This window comes from Rhinolophus sinicus, chromosome 16, assembly GCF_057876585.1.
Source record: "Rhinolophus sinicus isolate RSI-liver-muscle chromosome 16, RSI-T2T, whole genome shotgun sequence".
NCBI classification, from domain to species: Eukaryota; Metazoa; Chordata; class Mammalia; order Chiroptera; family Rhinolophidae; genus Rhinolophus; species Rhinolophus sinicus.
The window spans coordinates 34,486,097-34,506,668 of record NC_142516.1 but is presented as its reverse complement, the minus strand read 5'-3'; the positions used below and the strand labels follow the sequence as shown (position 1 = coordinate 34,506,668).

General features: G+C 39.0%; 1 long non-coding RNA gene across 3 annotated transcripts in view; it reads left to right on the top strand.

Annotated features, from left to right (window-relative positions):
• LOC141571141 (uncharacterized) overlaps positions 1-14,476 on the top strand; it is a 466,720-nt gene extending 452,244 nt beyond the window's left edge. For all 3 annotated transcript variants that reach the window (XR_016019338.1, XR_016019339.1, XR_016019337.1), the window contains 2 exons: positions 12,096-12,212; positions 12,872-14,476. This is a non-coding gene — a long non-coding RNA (uncharacterized LOC141571141). The remainder of the gene's footprint in view (positions 1-12,095; positions 12,213-12,871) is intronic.
• The last annotated feature ends 6,096 nt before the right edge of the window (positions 14,477-20,572 follow it).

The following is a 20,572-nucleotide window of genomic DNA, read 5'->3' as shown; positions in this document are numbered from 1 at the left end:
TCTAAGTTGTATGCTGTGTATATTTGTTACATTGTGAATATGATAATAGATGACATTTATTAAATGCCCACTTTGTGCCAAGGAATGTGCAAAGTGTTTTATATATATTGTCTCACTAAAGACTGGTTACAACCCCACAACACAGGCTTGGTTGTCATCCTTATTTTATAGAGAAGGAAATGAAAGCTTAAAGTAACTTCAGGATCAGGCCCAGTGGACAGGGTAAAGCCAGGATTTGAATCAGCTAAGCGGGTCTCCACCAATGGCTGGTTGTATCTCATTCGCTGTGAGGCCTCCATGTATGAATCACAGATGGATGGTGTCAGCCAGAGAAAGCATCGGTGTTTCCAGCCATATTATTTGAAAGTAAAGCTGATCGTCCTTGTAGTAATGTTGCTGAAAGGAAAAAATATATGTAAGTTCACAGAAAGTTAACAATTTTTCTTATCTCATATAGCCATAGATATTAAAAAATTATGTGTGTTCTCTCAATAAAAATATATAAGCCTAACCAATAATGGCAAATATATGCATTTATAATAGACATATATATATATATATATATATATTTAAGTATAGTTCATTTATAGTGCATATATTTAAGTATAGCTAACTTATAGCATAGAAAATCACTGAATATATCTCTACTAATTATCTACTATTTTTCTTCTCATATATTTATCACAATGCCTCAACAATTTAAAAGCGATACAATTTTAAAGATAGTATTAAAAAAACCTAATAGTTTCTCTCTGTATGTATACATATGCACATACATGCACACATATAAATATATATGCGTATGTACACATAAACATGTATGTTCTGATTCACTGAGAAGTGAAGGTAGTGTTCCATTTTGTGCTGTTTGTGTCGGTGCACTTGTGCACTGCTGCCCTGGATGGGGGAAAGGTTCAGTTCAGAAGAGGCGTCCTCCATGAATCTTCCTTCCCCAAGTCCCAGAACAGAAGAAATATCCTCTCTGAGCAGCTTGCTGGCATCTCTAAAACCGATCTTCCTTCATGTTTTCATTCATACGACTCCGCTGTCCACACATTTCTCTCTTTTTCTAGAGTTAAGTAAAGGTGAAGGACCCTCGTCCGGGGTTCCCACTGCTGCCTGCACATGCAAGCTGCTCAGCAGATACGTCAATATGGGTCTGAATGCTTCTTTCAAATTGAACTCTCTTCTGGTCAATAAGAATCAATTTTTGTTCATTTCCAATTGTCCTTTTAGATGGGATTTTTGTTAACACATCATAGTCTTTAGAGAATGAGGAATGTGTGAAAATGGACACGTTCACTCCCTATCTTTATTTACTTCAAGTTTTAATTTATTTTCAGGCAAGTTGTTTCAATATATGACTTTCCCCAGGGTGAGAGGCTAACAGAGTAGGAGGAATGTCATTTTTCGGTCAACAGAAATAGAGGTAAATCAATCTGGTGCCCACATGCTCTGTGAATGCTGGCAACCAGCCAGAGTTCAGGTCTCAATTAAGCAGATTAGGCCAAAGAAAGCACAAATGCGAACCCAGACAAATTACCAAAAATTACTGTTATTCCAGCATTCCAACACACTGAATTTCTTATAAACTGTCCCCCAAAATATTACGGGTTAAGACTGAAGACAGCGAATTCTCTAGCCAGCTCCACATCCATCTGCTTGAATTTCAGAGACACAGGCCCCCATGAGAGGCTTTCCCCCACGTACCAGGCAGGAGGGCCTCTGGGACTGTGTGCGTGTGGACACACGTGCACACTGCCAATTCATCATGTCAAAGGCAGCACTTGCTCTGCAGACCTCGTTGGAATAACCACATCACACAATGGTTTCTTTCTAAATAAACAGACGAGGAGAGCTGGCCGATAAGGCCCTTCTAGGATATTCCAGGCTAAATTCAATCAGCAGTCTCTGAATGCAGACAAGCAGCTTTCTATGCTGGCGGGCTTGGGGGACGATATCATCCATCCTGTGCACAGGCCCCATAATTGCACCTCATTCCTGACTCCGGCAAAATAATGACTCTCTCCTCCCATGGTTTGCAGAACACATGGGGAGGAAATAGCAGATCTAAGCTAACTGGCCTAGGAATCCTAACCAGATGATGGAAAAATGTTCTGTCAAAGTAAGAGTTCTTTGAATTTTTAAGAGCCTCGTATAATCTAATAAACAGCCCTTCAAGATAGAGTCCAGTACGGGGCCAGCAGGATTATCTGCCATTATTTCCACATCATTTTGCCAATTCTTTCATTTCTAGTTATCTAGAGAAGAATTCAAAATATAACATTCCTTCTTAGTCCTCCCCTTACTTCTCTTTTTGGCAAGAGTATAAAAGACTTTTTTTTTTCCCCCTTAAGCAAAACAGTAAATAACATAGTTGAAAAAGAAAAAAAAAATTCCTAGTAAAACTGCATTGCGTTTTCTACTTTATTAAGTAAACAAACAAACAAACAAACAAAAAAGAGTGATTTTGAGAAGTCTATTAAGCTACTGTTGGTTTGTAGAGGTGTTGGCTAGTTGTCTAGCTCCCCCAGTAAGTGGCCTTTATGATTTGGTTTTATGTCTTTTGCTTTCAGTTTTTGTCCACATCAGGCAGTCACGTCCAACCAAGAAGGCTCGGAACATGCCGAGACTCTTCGGAGGTTGATACTTTTGGCCTAGACCATGGAAGAGGAAGACATAGGGCTTCACCCTGAGCAGTTCCCCTGGGACCTCAGAAGCATCATAGTGATTTGTTTTTGTTATCTGGAGAATACGGTCTACAGGAGTGAAGGCACAGTTTGCCCATTTGGGCAAATCCTTCCTTCTGACCTCCTGACCATTATGTACCCAGATGTCCATATTCTCTGCCAGGTCAAGCGGGGACAAGGTTTTATACTCCATGATTACCTTCTCTTCATTAAAAAAAAAAATCCCTTATTGCAACTAATTGAAAGCAGGAAAGTGATTTTATAATAAGACTAATTCACATCAAAGTGAGAATGACTGATACCATTTGAAGGATACCACTTCAAGGGGTGTGTTTGTACTTTGAGAATAGGGGCATCCTTTGAGCATTTCATTTTTCCTTGAGCATCATATATTCTGTCCCTGCATGTCATACCTTAGATTCCAATTTTTAGATTTGAAATATATTATCACTATAATGTTAGCGCAAAGGGAGAAATCTTTATTACTATCATTCTAAGGACTGTGATAGATAACGAAGCCCTCTCCAAACCCCCAGATCCTGCCATATTGGAAACTAATTACTCAGATCATTCTCCCAATATTCTTATATTTAAACCAGAACCAAGTGCTGAAAGCCCTCCTGAGATGTCTTTGAAGAATGCAGAGAGATCCAATATAGGAGGCCGTGGTCTGCAGAGTAAAATGAACAAGGGCATCATTAATTCCCACATAACCCATTCTCTTCTCTGCTTTGTCAAAATTTTTTCAAAAGTTTCTACCATTTGGTCTTCTATATACAAAGTGAATACAGAAGAGCTACAATGAGGCAGCACTTGGCGTAGGATGAGGCTTTTAGAGGAGTCTTGCAGCTTATGAGGATACAGAACTGTAAAAGACAAAAGTCAGGTCAGGGTAAAATGAGCCCCTGAAAACTCAAAGGCAATAGATTAAATATCATGGATTAGGGTTCAAAACCTGAGACATCCAAGTAGTCTTCCTGTTGGAAATCTCATTTACCTTGACCTAAGTCAGGAAGTCAGGAGGAGGCAGCAGCCACTAAGTAGAAGAAAACCTAAACATTTGAAGAGGGAAAGTCAATGTGCTCCAGGTGTCTATAGTGCAAACATTTCAGAAAAACTCCCAGACATTTGATGGTGTTCATGTGTGTCAATAGAACTGTGCTTTCCTTCCATCTTTCTCTGGAGGCAAAACTCAGGGCAGGTCACCATCCTGGTTGGACTCTGGGGGAAAGGGAAAGACGAAGTTCAGAACCAGAGAGAAGGAGCAATGCCTCCAGGAATAATTTTCAAGAATATCTTAGGATAATGGGATTGGCCTCTTCAGTGGTGACCAAAGATGGGGAACAAATAGCACAAAGAGGAAAGATTTATATTATAAGTTCAGGGTAGAAAATTTTGTCTTGGAATTCCTAATCTTGTTCTCAACTACTTCAGAAGCCCACTCCTGATGTTGTCTGTCACTATTGTACAGATTCAAGCTTCCTGCAAAGTTATTGATGAACCACATGCCACGATGTCTGAGCTCTTTCATATCCAAGATAATTATTCCCCCCAAAGGAAGAAAGTCACCAAGGGGAATCCTTTAACTTTATTGGATAATAAATTTGCATTTATTCCTTCTGAAAGAATTGGTCTGAAGCAGTGTTACTTGAAGGAACTCTATAAAAAGGAAATATAGATTGAAACTTAATTTCCCCCCCTCAATAATCTAGAAAGATAATGGAATATAAGTGTCCTGTGAATGTCTGTCTCTTCCTAAGACCTATAAAATCCCTCTCTCCCTCTCGGGCCATCTGGTGTTTGCATTAGACTTTCATGTGGTTTTTGTACTCACAAGACCAAATCTTCACCCACAATCTTTCACGCCAGGAATTTCATCCCACCGATGCTTTGGTCCAACACTTCCACTCTTTCCTGAAGTACCATGATTTTCCTGAACAAGAAAAGCTTTTTTTCTCCCTGTTTTTTTCTTCTATAGAACCACTAGGTATGAAATCCACCACTGTACATAAGTTGTGTGCATATTTTATTTGTTTATTTATTCATGGGTATTGGTGCTGTTTGCATAAATGGTTTAGATGTTCTCTGTAGAATTATTCTCTTTATTTGTGTCAATAATGCTCACGTTCAGTTGCAACCTATTTAAAGGCAGAAAGTATATTATTTAGCCAGTAGTTTTTTTAAATGGTCACATATAAATATCCCCTGAGGTGCAGAAAGAAAATATTGGAGCTTGTATATTCATTTATATGTACAAAAATGTACCCATATACCGAAAAAATGTATATAAGTGGACACTTTGGTCAACATTGCTCAATAATTAGTTCACCATAATCAGAAGTGTCTGGATGCTGATGGTAAGCACTTTGAGCACCTCTTGTAATTGCAGAAGTCAAATGTGACTTGATTCATCTTTTGTTATTGGTATATATTGAGTGTTACAATTTTAATAGTTTTTTCCTTTCTTAAAATGTGTATACATTTTTTGGCACCCTCTATACATATATCTTTCATACATACAGGTAAATGTTCGTCTCAGTATATTAATATCCTTTTTGTTTGTTTTGTATATATTTCAAAACATATTTAAGCTTTTTGTTCAGTAATTTTGTAAGTACTATTTGTTTATGTTCACAACGTTTTTCTGCTAGGAGTGTATGAATACACTATGGAGACACTATTTACATCATCACGAATAAACTGTGGCTGAGCACCATTTGAGGGTGAAGCCGTGGTACTGACAGTGATATGCACTCACTGCCTGTTTTTCAGTGCTTTTAAAATTTGCTATCTAGTTATAATATGGTCTTAGATATTGTTTTTTAATAAATAAAAAAGTATTTACAATAACTTCTGTTCAACAATTTGAATCATTTCAAGTAAGTAAAGATGGAGAACAGAAGATTGGTTGATCCTATAGTGCACTAAAAACCAGGAGTCAGTGATATTTACAAGGCAAATAAAAAAAGATGTGTCTTTCCAGTGATATAATTACCACATGGTCTGATTTTCAAAGATGTGGTGGGGGAATCTTGTTACTATTTCTACTGCAGAGTGCCACTGATACTCTATTTGGCACAAACAAGGCTGTGCTTCCATTAATTGATGGTTGTGTTGAGTCCAATACCAGGGCTGTGACTGTCCTAAGAAAAGGCTAGTTGGATCCACAACGTGTTGCTGATGCTAGCCCTCTCCTGACCCAAACACTTCAGCACATGGACATTCCTTGACAGGAACCCAGTGTGCCTCATGGGGTGGGGGGTGGGGGAGCAGGGTCAATAGAAACAGTGACAGCACATTAAGGGAAGGCCAGGCTGCAGTGCTTGGCCAGAGCAACCTCATGAGGAAAGCAGTTTCCTTTATTCTGAGTCCTCCTCTAGAGAAACTTCTACCAAAATGGCAGTGACAATGGCAGTGAGACATGCGTTTCCTGTGGTGGTGGATGTTCTAGACTACCAGACTCTCATACTTTATTGAGGGCCCTGCCTCCCTCTCTGCAGTGTCTCCTGCATTGCCCTGGCCTGGCTCCAGATTTCCTGAATTTGGCTACAACAAAGGCAATAGTCTCCAAAAGGGAGCCTGTTAGTTGATGGTTAAAAGTCCTGGTTTTCTCTCCTTAACAGGATGTTTAACAAAGGGGGCTGGACTCTTGGTCATGTCAAGAAGATTTAGAGGTCCCTTGGTAGAGAAGAAAGACAACCTCTTGATAATTTGAATGGAGAGTTGGAATCACTATACAAGCACAGAAAAAAGACTGAAAAGAAATAACATCAGAATGTTGAGGATATGGCGAGATTATAGGTGATTTCATGTTTTTCTTTGTACCCTTTAAGTACAAATTTTCTACAATAAGCATGTGTTTCTTTTAAACCAGAAAAAAATATACAATGTTAAAATATGCACCAAAATCCTAACTACAGTAGAATAGTTTTATATAAGTATGCACTCGTGTACAGAAACCGTAAACAAATTAGGGTTTGCCAGAAATCACAAAAGGTAGTTGTATTCAAATTCAAAATGTGAACAATTACTATCTCTTTTCAGATAGTCACAGAATAAAATAGCAGGATGAGCTGTGTTTGTTGATGAGAGAAGATAGCTTTGTTTCCACTGTGTCAGTTGGTTTCTCTCTCTCTAACCAGATTACATTTCCAGAATATCTGCTTCCCCATTTCTCCTGCTTTTCGTTTTTTCCATGGTTGCAATCTCCTGTAATTATGGAAAAACGTTTTTCATGGAGCGGCAGCACTGAGATTAGCCAGTTTGGAGCCAACCTGAGTATTCCCAATTGGTGCTAATAATCTAGTTTTCAGGACAGATTCCGCTGTGCTCTGAGACTTAAAACAGCTGGAAAATGCATGACTTGAGCCTTTAGATCAGACAGCATTTGCACCCACTGTTAAATAGCACTTAATACCTATTTAATTTTTTTCTTTTGCATTTTGTTTTCTTGTTCCTAAATAATCACCACAGTAAGTAAAAGTGGTTACAAATTACTGAAATATAATTCAAAAATACTTAATTCTGAAGAGCCAGTCGATTGCTTGGATAAACAAATGCCAAAGTTCAGGAGAGGGTCAGAAAGTTGGGTGTTGTCTTTACTTTTGAAGAGGGCTGTCTTTAAATTGTACACGTTTGTCCTTAAACTGTCTGAATTCAACTCAAAAGGACAAAATGTTCTTCAGATTAAGTCCTCTTGTATCTTTGTGATACATATTTATTTAAGAAAACATGAGTGTTCCATTTGTTTATTTTTTAAGCATTAATCTATGCTTCATGCTCAAAGTTGAACAAACATGGTCTTTGTCACTGACCATTTTTGACATTCATCCATTCATTCCAAACTCTCTGGATTTCACTAGGGAATAAAACAAACAAAAATTCCTGTCCATGTGGAGCTTAAATTCTAGTGGGTGGAGAATAAACATAATGAATAAGTAAAATATATAGTACGTTGGGTCCAGTTGAAAAATAGAACAGAACTGGGAAGATCAGGAGAAGGTAGACTGGAGTTTCAGATGTGAAGGGGTCTAGGTCAGGCTCATTGAGACGGTGACTTTTAGGTAAAGACTTATAAAAGAAAAGTGGGTTAGTCAAGAGAAGGGAATGAACCAGGCAGACAGAATAAATCCTGCAGAACTCTTGAGGAGGGAGCGAGAAAGGGAGAGACAGACGGTCCGTGAATAGCAGTGCAGCTGGGTGGGGAGGAGGGGAGGAGACGAGGTCATAGAGATCATGGGAGAGGTACAGGTTATACAGGGGCTCCTAGATCCCTGTGGAGATCTTGATTTTACTCTGAAATGGGAGCCACTGCAGAATTTGTAAAGGAGGGCCAGCTTGGACTGATGTCAGAGAATCACCCTGGCTGCAAGGTTGAGACTAGATTGAGGCTGGCAAGGGGGAGCAACAGGAGGACCAGGTAGGAAATGATGGCAGTAATTCTGGTGTAGGTGCTTAGACCAGAGTGGTGGCAGAGAAAGTGGTGAGAAGTGGCCAGACTGAGCTCACTATTCGGAAGGTTTGCTGATGGATCAGAGGTGGACGTGAGAGGAAGAGAGGAGACAAAGATGAGCTGGTCTAAGAATTTCTGGACAGAGCAACCAGAAGGTGGAGTTGCCATCCACTGAGTTTCTTTGTTTCTGGGACTGTGGGGACAGAGCCAGGAGTGCAGTTTCCAGGCTCTCGACCTTATGTGGAAAGGTGCTGACTCAGGTAGTAAATGGCTATCAACAGTGATTGGATGGCCATCAGCTGTGGCTAGTTGGCTGTCAGCTGTAACCAGTGAGCCATTGGCCACTAACATAACTGCCGTGGTTATGCTAGCAGCAAATGGGGGCTGGCAAGAAGATGGTGGCTGAGCTAGCAAGCGTGGATTGCAGGTAGCACGGCGGATTGCAGTTAGCAAGTGAGGTTGGTTGGCAGAGAGAAGTGGACGGCGGGTTGCGGATAGTGTGGCTCCTGCTTCCTGTGTCTCCAAGCCAGCGACCAGTGAGACTATAGTGGTATGACTCCCCTATCCATGGCTCCGTGGGTGTTCCTGTTTGGCCTCACCATGTCCTGCGTTCTTATGTGGGGAGCGGTAGCTGAGACCCCGCCTGACACCCTGCATGACAGGGACTCAATGGTAAACTTCCAGAGGAATAACCCAGTGTCCTGTGTTCTGTAAACCTCACAGGACTTTACAGAAACATAATAAAAATTATGTTTAAACATAAAATACAGTTGAAAGTTCTCCTCATTTGGCCTTTTCTGGCCCATAGGGAGCATCTTAACCTTCCCCTTTGGCCCTCCAGCCATTGATAGCGCTGCTTCCTGAAGGCGTGGTATCCACCTGTTCCATAAGACTGTCCTTGTGATGACCTTTGGGGGGGCTGTAAGAATGGGTTTATGCCTCTCTATTTGGGGTATTATTTTACCCTCTGGGCTCCATATGGGTCCAGGTACTTTCTTAAACATGTACAATCCAGGAAGAAGGATGTGGAGGGACTAGGAAACCAGCTCACACCCCTGGTCTAAAGATCCTGTTCTCTTAGACTACAAACAATGTGTATTTAATCTAGAGGACATGGGACAAACATTTTTGAAGCTTTTTACAGGGGCCAGGCCGGTAACACAATGTGTGACACCGGCCAGGTGTAAACAATAGGCAGTAAGTGGTGCTGATGCAGCAAACCAAAAACTCCTAGGCAGTTGCTGCTACATTGAAATGTGGGTGCAATGAAATGTGTGTGAGCTGATTGAAGCCCAAGAACCCCTCACCAGCCCATCAGAGCAGTGCCACTAGGACCCTCCCTTGGTCATTTGGAGGTTCCTCCTGCTAGCTCTCTTTTTCTTCCCACAGCTCTCTCTTTGATGCATCCATTCTTGGTCATGCTCACACCCTCACATCCTCAGTACGTTATTTCCTGACTCTTGTTATCCCCTGCAGAGGCACCCAGGTGTTAGATGATTTCATACCTCTGCGTCTTGTCAGCTCTGCTGCAGTAAATGCTGCAGGTGTTTGTTTCTGGATGTAAAGTAATTTCTAGGTCTCGCATTTCAGCATTTACTTACAAAAATTTACCAATGTATACTCTCTGCAGCAGGCTGCAAGGGAGTCTTCAGCATGTCAACACATGAGATTAACAATCTTTTTGTTTTTTGCCACTCAGATGGGCAGAAATAATATCTCACTTTTCTTTTAATCTGCATTTCCCTGACTACTGTAAAGTTCCTGCTTGCCAAACCCTTGGGGACACCAGTTTTGTGTGGTGGAGAAGCTCAGGAAAGTGACTATGATTTATCAACCATTCTGTCAGTATTTCAATCTTTAATAAACAGTATGGTGCGTGTGTGTGTGTGTGCGTGCGTGTGTGTGTGTGTGTGTGTGTGCCAGTTGACTATCAGGCATGCCACATCCGAGTCAAGAATTGGGAGAATGACCAGAATGGACTAGAGAAAGACACCTAGACCTTCATCCCCTGTGGACTTTGTATGGTAAGAAAAGATCATATGAACCTGAAATAATGGACCAACTACACATTCTCTGGAAATCTGTGTGTCAGCTTCATCAGTGAAGGACACCCTATTTGGAGGGTCCTCCCTTTGCCTCCATAACAAGAGCTGGAGTTGCTCAATGGCTGTCAAAAAGAAGAGTCTGGAGTTCTGATCCAATTTGGACAATTTGGCTCATTTCTAGAATTGAGCTCTGAATGCTCTCCTCATTTGCTTCCCACAAATAGCTCTGATAACAATCTTGTTTGGATGGCTCTTTAAATCTTGTGAGGTGCCTTCAACGAACATTTTTCATTTTGGTTTTCACAACAATATTGCGATGTAATATATATTATCCCCAGATCATGTACGAGCAAACTGCTGCTACCGTGGAGTTGCCCAATGAAACTATTATTTAAAACTAAATTCAACCCTCCTTCTATGCTCTTTTAACATAGTGCCAGTGCATCACAAATATTTAGTGGGGGATCAGTTTAGGATTTTAAAGTCTAAAAATATTTTTAAAAGTTATTTAAAGAGTGGGAGGCAACTATAATCAATTACAGAATTTTTTTTCCCCTTTAGATCTTACTCATTCTTTATATTCCTTACTCCAAGCAGCCCAGGAAACCCACTGGAAAAGGGAATAACAGATGCCAACGTCAGTTTAGGTCCTGGGGTCTTTTAAGAAGAACCAAGAGTAGAGGAATCTTAACATGTGGACCCCAAAATAATCACCGGAAAAATGATGCTTGAATATGTTTTTTTTTAAATCACCAAATTTACTGACAGCATTTTAAAAGTATATTTCGACAAATACATTTTCTCTGGGAATGTGTTTGCCCTTGTTAGTTTTTTTTTATTTTATTTCAACAGTGCTTTGTCTTTAGGACCATTCCTTGTAAATTATTGACACCTCTAAGGATCCAAACTAAAGGTCCTCACTTAAATTATTTACACAAAAATCTCGATAGTCCCATAAAACAGAAATTTTTATTTTGAAATAGATTTTCATGTTTAAAAATAGCACATGTTTTTTGGGAAAGAATTTTAAATACTGGGAAGAATTTTAAATACATTAAGAACTAAAATGTTTGAGGAAAAATTAAGGGAAATCGAGGGAAAAACCAAATTGATGAGTATTTCTAAAGAGCCTTGGGCTACTAATAGCTGTCTCTCCACAACCTTTTTCCTTCTTCCTTCACTGTGTGAGAACATCCTCCAAAAAGAAAAGCGGGAGTAATTTGTTACCAGCCATGTCCATTTGTTCTTTCTCATTAAAAGAAAAGATTTCCAATTCAGTTGAAGGATTTACACTCCAGTAAAATTTTCAGTGTTTACAAAGCGATTTAATACTCTCTTATGCTTCAGAGCTCAATATAACCCCCTAATCTATGTTTATTTTCTTCTGAAGGGATGAGTTTGTTTTTTTTAATGTAAAAAGCCTCCACAACAATTTTCTTGAAAAGTTCATGGACACAAATAGTTTATCTTTTTACCTGTTTCTTTGCACCTGTCTTTTTTTGGAAGTTGACATAATTTTATAAATCTAGATATTCCCTATTCACCCATTTTCTGTGCCCTCAAAGTGCAGGTATGAAGGGAATACATCAATTTACTGATTTTTCTTCTTTGAATGTGAGCAATATCCTCTGAGCCTATGGGGCAACCAGTGTATGCTCTGCAGGCCTCTTGCCACCCTTATTGTCATGGGGTTTTGCACCTTGTAGAGTTAAAAAAAAAAAAAAATCATTTCAAATTCCCTAAGGAGCAAAACACCCAGATTAGAGGGCAATGTAAAGGCTGGGGAAGAAAAGAAAGGACAGAAGCAAAATATGTGGCACGTCTTTAAATCTCTAGTTTCTAAGCCCAAATAGTTTCTTGAAAGGCACCTTTGGGTGTGAGGGCTCATTGATATCTTTATTTCTCTAGTTTCTTTCCAAGTCCTACTTCTGTGGCTGCTGCTGGATCATCAGCTTCCCAGCACAAAAGAAGGCACCCTAGTTCCTAAGGCTTTTCAAACAACAAAGAGGAGACTGCCTCACACTGGTAAGTTACTTGTGTTAGCACCTGTAAGTCTGTTTTGCATTTCACTTCAACATTTATTCACTGCTGATGACAGCAACCGAAAATGAATCCTGACAGCATGTTGTGATTTTACAGTATCCAGCAGGAAAGCCCAGCTAATTGTGAGCATATGACTTTTCAAGCACCAAACTTTATCCTTAGTCCATGGTTCTGATAAACCTACTTTTCAGCATTGGCTCATCATCGAGGCATGCCTTGCTTTTCTCCAATGATCTGAGCAAGATGGAACTTGCTTTCTAAAAAGTGACTTCTGTTAAGCTGCGAAGTCATCGTTGTTTCTTTGTGGACCGTCCTTGTGGAGGTGGTTTTCACTGAACTGCTCCAAGAAAAAAATGAAAAGCTTTTGGGATAGCAAACAAAGGCCCCTGTGCTGGAGTCTTGCAGGAAGGCAATTCCAGTGGTGTCTAGTTTCAGACCAGAATACTAAGGTCATAATTTTAGGCCATCGATGGCTCTCCCAGATGTCTTTGGTCAAGTTAATCACAGTTTGCCTGAAGGTTGAGTTCTCAGGTAATCCATCCTGGCATAATTGTAAATTGAGAGCTCTTTCTAGCTGGAGTTTGGGAGTTTGGGCAAACACAGGACAGTTAACACAGGGCCCTCATTCTCTATCTTTTCAGTGTCGCAACTGAAGGCGCCTAAATGACTCTTTCACAAATGTTGAAGAAAGCTCAGGAAGGTATATGTCAAGTGAGCACGTGAACGTATAGTCATTTTGCATCAAGAGGAGCACATCCAATATTGTGAAGACTCAGTGAAACTTGACCCTGCATTGGGCCCTCCACTGGCTGAGCGTTTTCATACTAAATAATAAGGCAGTGATGCCACACTATGTCCTCAGCCAGGCCCAAGAGGGGGTGCAGAGAGTGCAGACCAATACTCTTGCTGCTAGGGAAGAATAATCACATTTCCCTGTTTCTCCTAGCTTTTCTTCCCCCCTACCACAGCCCCTCTTTAATTTGCTTCGTTTTTTGCCGCCTGAAGTTAATCTTTTCCCTGACTCACATTTAATCCCTACTGCGATTTAAAAAACTGATTTTGAAGGAATAAACTGGAATCTACACGAGTGTTTCTATATCTGCTGCCCCAAATATTACATACATAAAATCTGGTAAAATGTATACAAAAGTTTTACATACACACACACACACACACACACACACACACACACCCTATTAAGCATTTAAAAAATAAACATGGGATTATGTCAAACTAAAAAAGTTTTTTCACAACAAAGGAAAACCACCAATAAAACAAAATGTATCCTACTGAATGGGAGAAGATATTTGTCAATGATATATCCAATAAGGGGTTAATATACAAAATTTATAAAAAACTCAACTCAACTCCAAAAAAACAAACAACCCAATTGAAAAATGGGCAGAGGACATGAGGAGACATTTTTCTAAAGAGGACATACAGATGGCAAACAGACATATGAAAAAAATTCTCAACCTCACTAATCATTAGATAAATGCAAATAAAAACCACAATGAGATACCAACCTACCCCAGTCAAAATGGCTATCATCAATAAATTAACAAACAACAAGTGCTGGTGAGGATGTGGAAAAAAGAGAACCCTTGTGCACTGTTGGTGGGATTGCAGATTGGTGCAGCCACTATGGAAATCAGTATGGAGGTATCTCAAAAAGCTGAAAATGGAACTACCTTCCACTCCTAGGTATCTATCTGGAGAAATCCAAAACTCTAATTCAAAAAAAATTATGCACCCCTATGTTTATTGCAGCACTATACACAATAGCCAAGATATGGAAACAACTGAAATGCCCATCAGAAGACAACTGTATTAGGAAACTATGGTACATTTATACAATGGAGTATTATGTAGCCATAAAGAAGAAAGAAACCTTACCATTTGCAATGACGTGGATGGACCTAAAGGAACATTATGCTAAGTGAAATAAGTCAGACAGAGAAAGACACCATATGATCTCACTTATATGTGGAATCTAAAGAAAAGAATAAGTGAATGAACTAATCAGAAACAGTCTCTGAGATATAGAGGAAAAACTGAGGGTTGCTAGATAAGAGCAGGGGTAGGGATGAGGGAGAAGGTGAGGGGACTAGAAAGCACAATCGATAACCACAAGATTGCTATGGGGATACGAAAGTCAGTTTGGGGAATGTAATCAATAATGTTGTAAAGATTGTGTAGGGTATCTGATGGACACTTGTCTCATTAGGGAGACCACCTCAGGGAGGATGTAGATGCCTGATCACTGCAGTGTACACCTGAAGCTGAAGATGAACAATAATGGATGTCAACTACATATATATATATATATATATATATATATATATATATATATATATATATATATATATATACACATATACATATATATAGTTACAAGAAGTGGAGTACAGCAAGCATTAGGAATAGAGACAGTGGAAATGCAATGGCTGTGTGCAATGTCAGAGGGGTAGTAGATGAGGGGAGGGGGGTTATCACTGTGTGAGGGATATAAATGATAAATGTCTAATACATTGTTTTGTACACCTGAAACTAATTAAAATATATATATAAATAAAAATTAAATTAAATTAAAAATTTCAATTCTTCAGCCAAATTCGTCATATTACAAGTGCACAGTCGCCACAGGGAGCCGATGGCTACTGGATTGAACAGCACAGGTACAGAGCACTGTAATAACTGCTAGGCTAGACAGTCTTTTTTCACTTCTCATAGTCTGATTATCAATTACAACTTTCTCATGGAGGATAGCAAAGAGAAAACCCATAACAGATAATGGAGGCTAGAAAGAGTATATAGTGCTCAGCCTTATCTAAAATAACATCATCGGTCTTTGAAGTCAGGTTGTGTGTGTGTGTGTGTGTGTGTGTCTGTGTTTATAGACCACTGGGGGAAAGGGAAATAGAGAGATGGTAGGATAACATATTCCCTTTCTACAAATACTTATTGCCTGTAAAAGAACACAATTATATGTATAAGAATAAGGACAAAAAGAAAATCTGTATATGTGATGAAATTAAGGACAATAAAAGTACTGATTGCAAAAAAAAAAAAAAAAAAAAAAAAATGTGATTGGTCTTCATCCCATGATGTATTAAATCATTGGTCATATGGTTAAATTCAATCTCCAGCCCTATTCCTCTTCCCAGAGGTTGAGCAGAAATAGTGTATCTCAAAGTCCTACTATACTAATCAAGGAGTCACCTCAGTGAGCTTAAACTATCAGGTGTGGTCATAGGGGCCTGACATGAATAACAGAGACATTCCCATCATTCAGGAAATTCCAAGGTTTAGAGGTTACCTTCCAGGAACTAGGGATGAAGACCAGACACTTTTTTTTTTTTTGCTACTGGTGTTGTAAAATGGTGCAGTCACTTTGGCAAACAGTTTGGAAGTTTCTCAAAACGGTAAATGTAGAGTTGCCATATAACCCAGCAATTCTACTCCTTGTTATATACCCAAGAGAACTGAAAACAAAAACTTGTGTATGAGTGTTTATAGCAGCATTGTTCAAAATAGCCAAAAAAGTGAAAATGATCCAAATATCCATCAGCTGATGAAAGGGTAAAAAACAAATGTGGTATAACAGTCCTTGTATTTCTGGTTTGGTGGTGATGAATTCCTTTAGCTTTTTCTTGTCTGGGAAGCTCTTTATCTGACCTTTGATTCTAAATGATAGCTTTGCTGGGTAAAGTAATCTTAGTTGTAGGTCCTTGCTTTTCATCTCTGAATATTTCATGCCAATCCCTTCTGGACTGCAAAGTTTGTTGAGAAATCAGCTGACAGTCTTATGGGAGCTCCCTTGTATGTAACAAACTGCTTTTCTCGTGCTGTTTTTAGGATTCTCTCTTTGTCTTTAACCTGTGGCATTTTAATTATGATGTGTTATGGTATGGGCCTCTTTGGGTTCATCTTATTTAGGTCTCCCTGAGCTTTTAGGGCTTGTATGTCTATTTCCTTCACCAGGTTAGGCTTGTTTTGGGGTGCAATGTATTTCCTTGGTTTCGAGCTGGGACATGTCTCCTTAGGAGAAAGGCAGGTCTCTAATTTTCGGTATTCTATCTCTCCCATGTATATGTGTTTCCCTCTGTCTGAAACTCTATTGTGATTTCTCCCCAGAATCCTTAACAAATAATACAGGGTCTTGTGAATTCATTGATTAAAATCCTCATAAATGGGGGGGGGGGGGGAATGAGGTATATTCATACAATGCAAAAGTTTTCAGCCAGAAAAAGAAATGAAATACTGATACATGCTATGCCATGATTGAACTTTAAAAGCATTATACTAAGTAAAATAAGCCAAACAGAAAAGGCTACACGTTTTATGATTACATTTATATGCAACATCCAGAAAAAAAGTAGATTAGTGGTTGCCAGGGTTTGAGGAGGAATTGTGGGGATTGTGGAATGACCACAAAGTGTACAGAGTTTCATTTGGGTGATAAAGATGTTCTCCAATGATATATTGGTGGTGGTTGCAAAATTCTGTGACTGTATGAAACACCTCTGAATTGTGCACTTAAAATGGTGAATTTTAGGACCATACGAGGTCTGACAATTAAGTTCATGAACTTGTTGCAATGATGTTGCTAACCTTTTTCGATGTCAGAGGGATTATTCATTATGAATTTGTACCAACTGGACAAACAGTTAACCAAGTTTACTATTTGGAAGTGCTGAAAAGGCTGCATGAAAAAATTGGACAACCTGAACTTTTCATCAACAATTCATGGTTCTTGCATCATGAGAGTACACAAGCTCACAAGGCACTATCTGTGAGGAAGTTTTTAGCCAGTAAACAAATAACTGTATTGGAAAACTCTCCTTACTCACCTGATCTGGCCCCCAATGACTTCTTTCTTTACCCAAAGATAAAGGAAATATTGAAAGGAAGACATTTTGATGACATTCAGGACATCAAGGGTAATATGATGATAGCTCGGATAGCAATTCCAGATAAAGAGTTCCAAAATTGCTTTGAAGGGTGGACTAGGTGCGGGCATCAGTGCATAGCTTCACAAGGGGAGTACTTCAAAGGTGACCGTAGTTATATTCAGCAATGAGGCATGTAGCACTTATTCTAGGATTAGTTTGTGAACTTAATTGTCCTACTGTGTATGTGTGTGTGTGTGTATGTAAACGTTAAGATATATATGTGTATATATCTTAATAAAGCTGATATAAGAAAACAATAATTGTATCCTGAGGCAAGCTTATGTCTTGACTGAGAACATCATTATGATTTTTTTTCAAAAACGAACAATTAGGAGGCCTTGTTAGGGAATGATTGGTATCACTGGTCTCTTAGATTTTCAAGGGTTCAAATTGGACAGAGGGCCTTGCTACATAGGCTGCTCCAAATGGGAGAGACAATTCAGGAGGAGATGCTGGTTAAGGCAGGGAGAGAATGACTTCAGTTGTGCAATAAAGATAAGATTAATTACTGCATTCCATCTTAAATGTAAGAAAATAGGTTATACACAGGCAGAAAAAAAGGTAACAAATACTGTGTCATTTCATGTATCTATCCTAGAATTATTATTGCCTTTCTACTGCTTTACGTTTGTGCTCCACGTCAGCTAATAAGAATGAGTCCTTGTGAGATAAAACAAAACAAAACATACCTAATTATAGTACTTAGGGTACCTGGATCACGCTTTGTGATTTGTCTGATCGAATCTTTTTTCTCCACATAGCCAGCGTATGTCCAACTTTGCCTTGTTTTCTCTTTCCTCCTCAGAAACAGAATCAGCTTCCTGTTTCTGCTTCTCCTCTCCCTTGGATAGTGCACACACGTTGAGGCCAGTGTGTCTGCCTGAGTGCTCCCTATTCAACCTGCCTCCTGGTGATGATTTTAGTGCCATTCACCAGTACCATTCCCTTCTAACCCTGCTGTGGGAAGTGAGAGCATTTTGCAGTGCAACACATCCATCTTGATTAAAATTAAATTGTCATCATCACCTATAAACTAAGATTAAGATAAATGGCAGATATTTTTAACAACATTAAACTTATTTGATGAACTGTAAACTCTATTTATAGTAACTTTCTGAGTGGCATTCTGAGTCTTTAGGAGAAGAGGAGCAATGTATTCTAGATGTTACAGCTTGTTCTACAGTATAGCAATAGATGCTCGTTCTGCTGACAGATAGCCTTGGCTCATCACCACTGAAAGACTTCCTCTGACTAGGAATAGACACGTCTTCTAATGCTCCAGTACAGCTCTTCCAAATATTTACAAGAGAAAGGCAATATCCAGTTGCATTTCACATTCTACCACAGGAGAAAGTTTGGGAAGTTAAATATAATTAACCAAGTTGACATCTTAGGACAGTGGTTTAATTCAAGTGAGCTGGGAGAGAGGCCTTGTGTTTTATGGTGTGAGGTGTAATATAGCAGAAGGACACAGCAGGTCGGGACTGGAGTGGAGGCATCCAAACACTCTGGATCTGTACCCTTAAATATCCCCACAAAAGGAATGGATTATACCAGATACTGGCATTCTTTTTACCCTGAAGTCCATAGGTTAAGTCAATGACTTATTGTGTCACTGTGGTAGAGTCAGAGGACAGCACATCTAATGGGCTTGTCTATATCAGTAGTGACACCAGGCCTTTCTATGAGATGATTCTCATTTTAGTTTCTGTCATGATAAGCAGTTATGTATGATGAGGAAGTAGAAATGTGACCTATGTTTTACAATAAACATAACTAAATCCCTGTTTGATCAATTCATGCCACAGCTAACTCACTTGCTATAGTGATTCAGGCACCGTCATGTGCTTAAAAGATAAAATGTTACACTTCCCTGGACCATCATGATGCTATGGGGTACTTTTGTATGGTGGCCAATGGGGAGGCCTTGTTGGGCGGAGCTAAGTGTGACACCTTTGGGGATATTGTGCTTGGTCACCTAACCACACGTTTCCTTCCCTAACTATGATAATATGTAATGACCTACCTGCTTCTGCACTTTGAAACACTTTAAAACTCAATACTCTTTAAACATTTTTGGAATGTTTCAGACATACAAAAAAGTCTAAAGAATAACGTAATGACCCCTCTTGTACTACCAACCACCTTAAGAAACAGAACATTACAAATACAGGTGAGGCTCCCATGGGCCCTCCCCTGCTGTGTTTTTCTCTCTGGGGGTGGGGGTGGGGGGTCACTATCTGGCATAGCTTATGTTTTTCTCTAATTAAATCTTACATATAACTCATTTATGCAGAAAATTCTTATACACAAAATTTATATTTTATACACAAAAGCAAAATCATATCAGTATAAATAAGGACAAAAAAGATATTTGATGAAGAAAAAAATTTTCATCTGGGATTATAGATAATGACTGGAGTCTTTTCATAGCTGTGCCATTTATTTAATGAGAATCTCACCCAGTGATACGTGAGGGACATCCTACAAGGGTGTACCACCATTTTAGGTGAACTAGTATTGCTGGCCACGTGATTATTTCCGGTATCTTGATTCAATAAACAGTGCTCTAATAAGCATGTATGTGGATGTGTTTGTAGATAGATAGATGATAGATAGATAAATAAATATAATGCAGATATAGACATAGATATAAATACATATCTTAATATTCTGTGCTGTTTATTTCTAAAGGAAAGTTTTCTCCAAAGTTTAGGTGCTAGATCAAGACTACACGTATTTTTAATTTTAGTGGATATTGCCAGACAGTTTGCCAAAAGCTATTTATTTGGAATTGATGGTTTCTACAAGTATATCTGAAGCACTGTTAAAGAATGCTGGAGTTTCATGAAGCATTTTGAAGACCACTGGCCTTGGGTTTTTTTAGCCACTATGTTTCTTCTGTGGTTGCCCATGAGTCCTTGGCTAAATGTGAAACTCTGTAAAATACCTCAGTTTTCCTGTCTATGATACAAAATGGAGAAATGAAGAAAAATGCCTGGTTGGATACTAGAAAACGGAGTGCAGGCCAGACTTCCTATCTTTCTGAACTAACTTTCTGGTTTGGAAAATGGACATAAGTCCCAGGAGGGGATAAAGGAAGCTTTCACTTGTACTGCATTTTGGTACAAGATTTTAAATATATATATATATATATATATATATATATATATATATATATATATATATATATATATATATAGGGAAATAATGGAGCAAAACTCTTCCTGGTTGTTTAATAAAAACAGCCAATCCTGTGGGGTTCTGATTCTTATGCAAATAAGGGACCCTACAGGAATACAACATCCCAGCATCTGGTTTCTTCAAAAATAGACGAAATAAATTACTAAAACAATAAAATAAAAATCAGAATTACACATTCTTCTC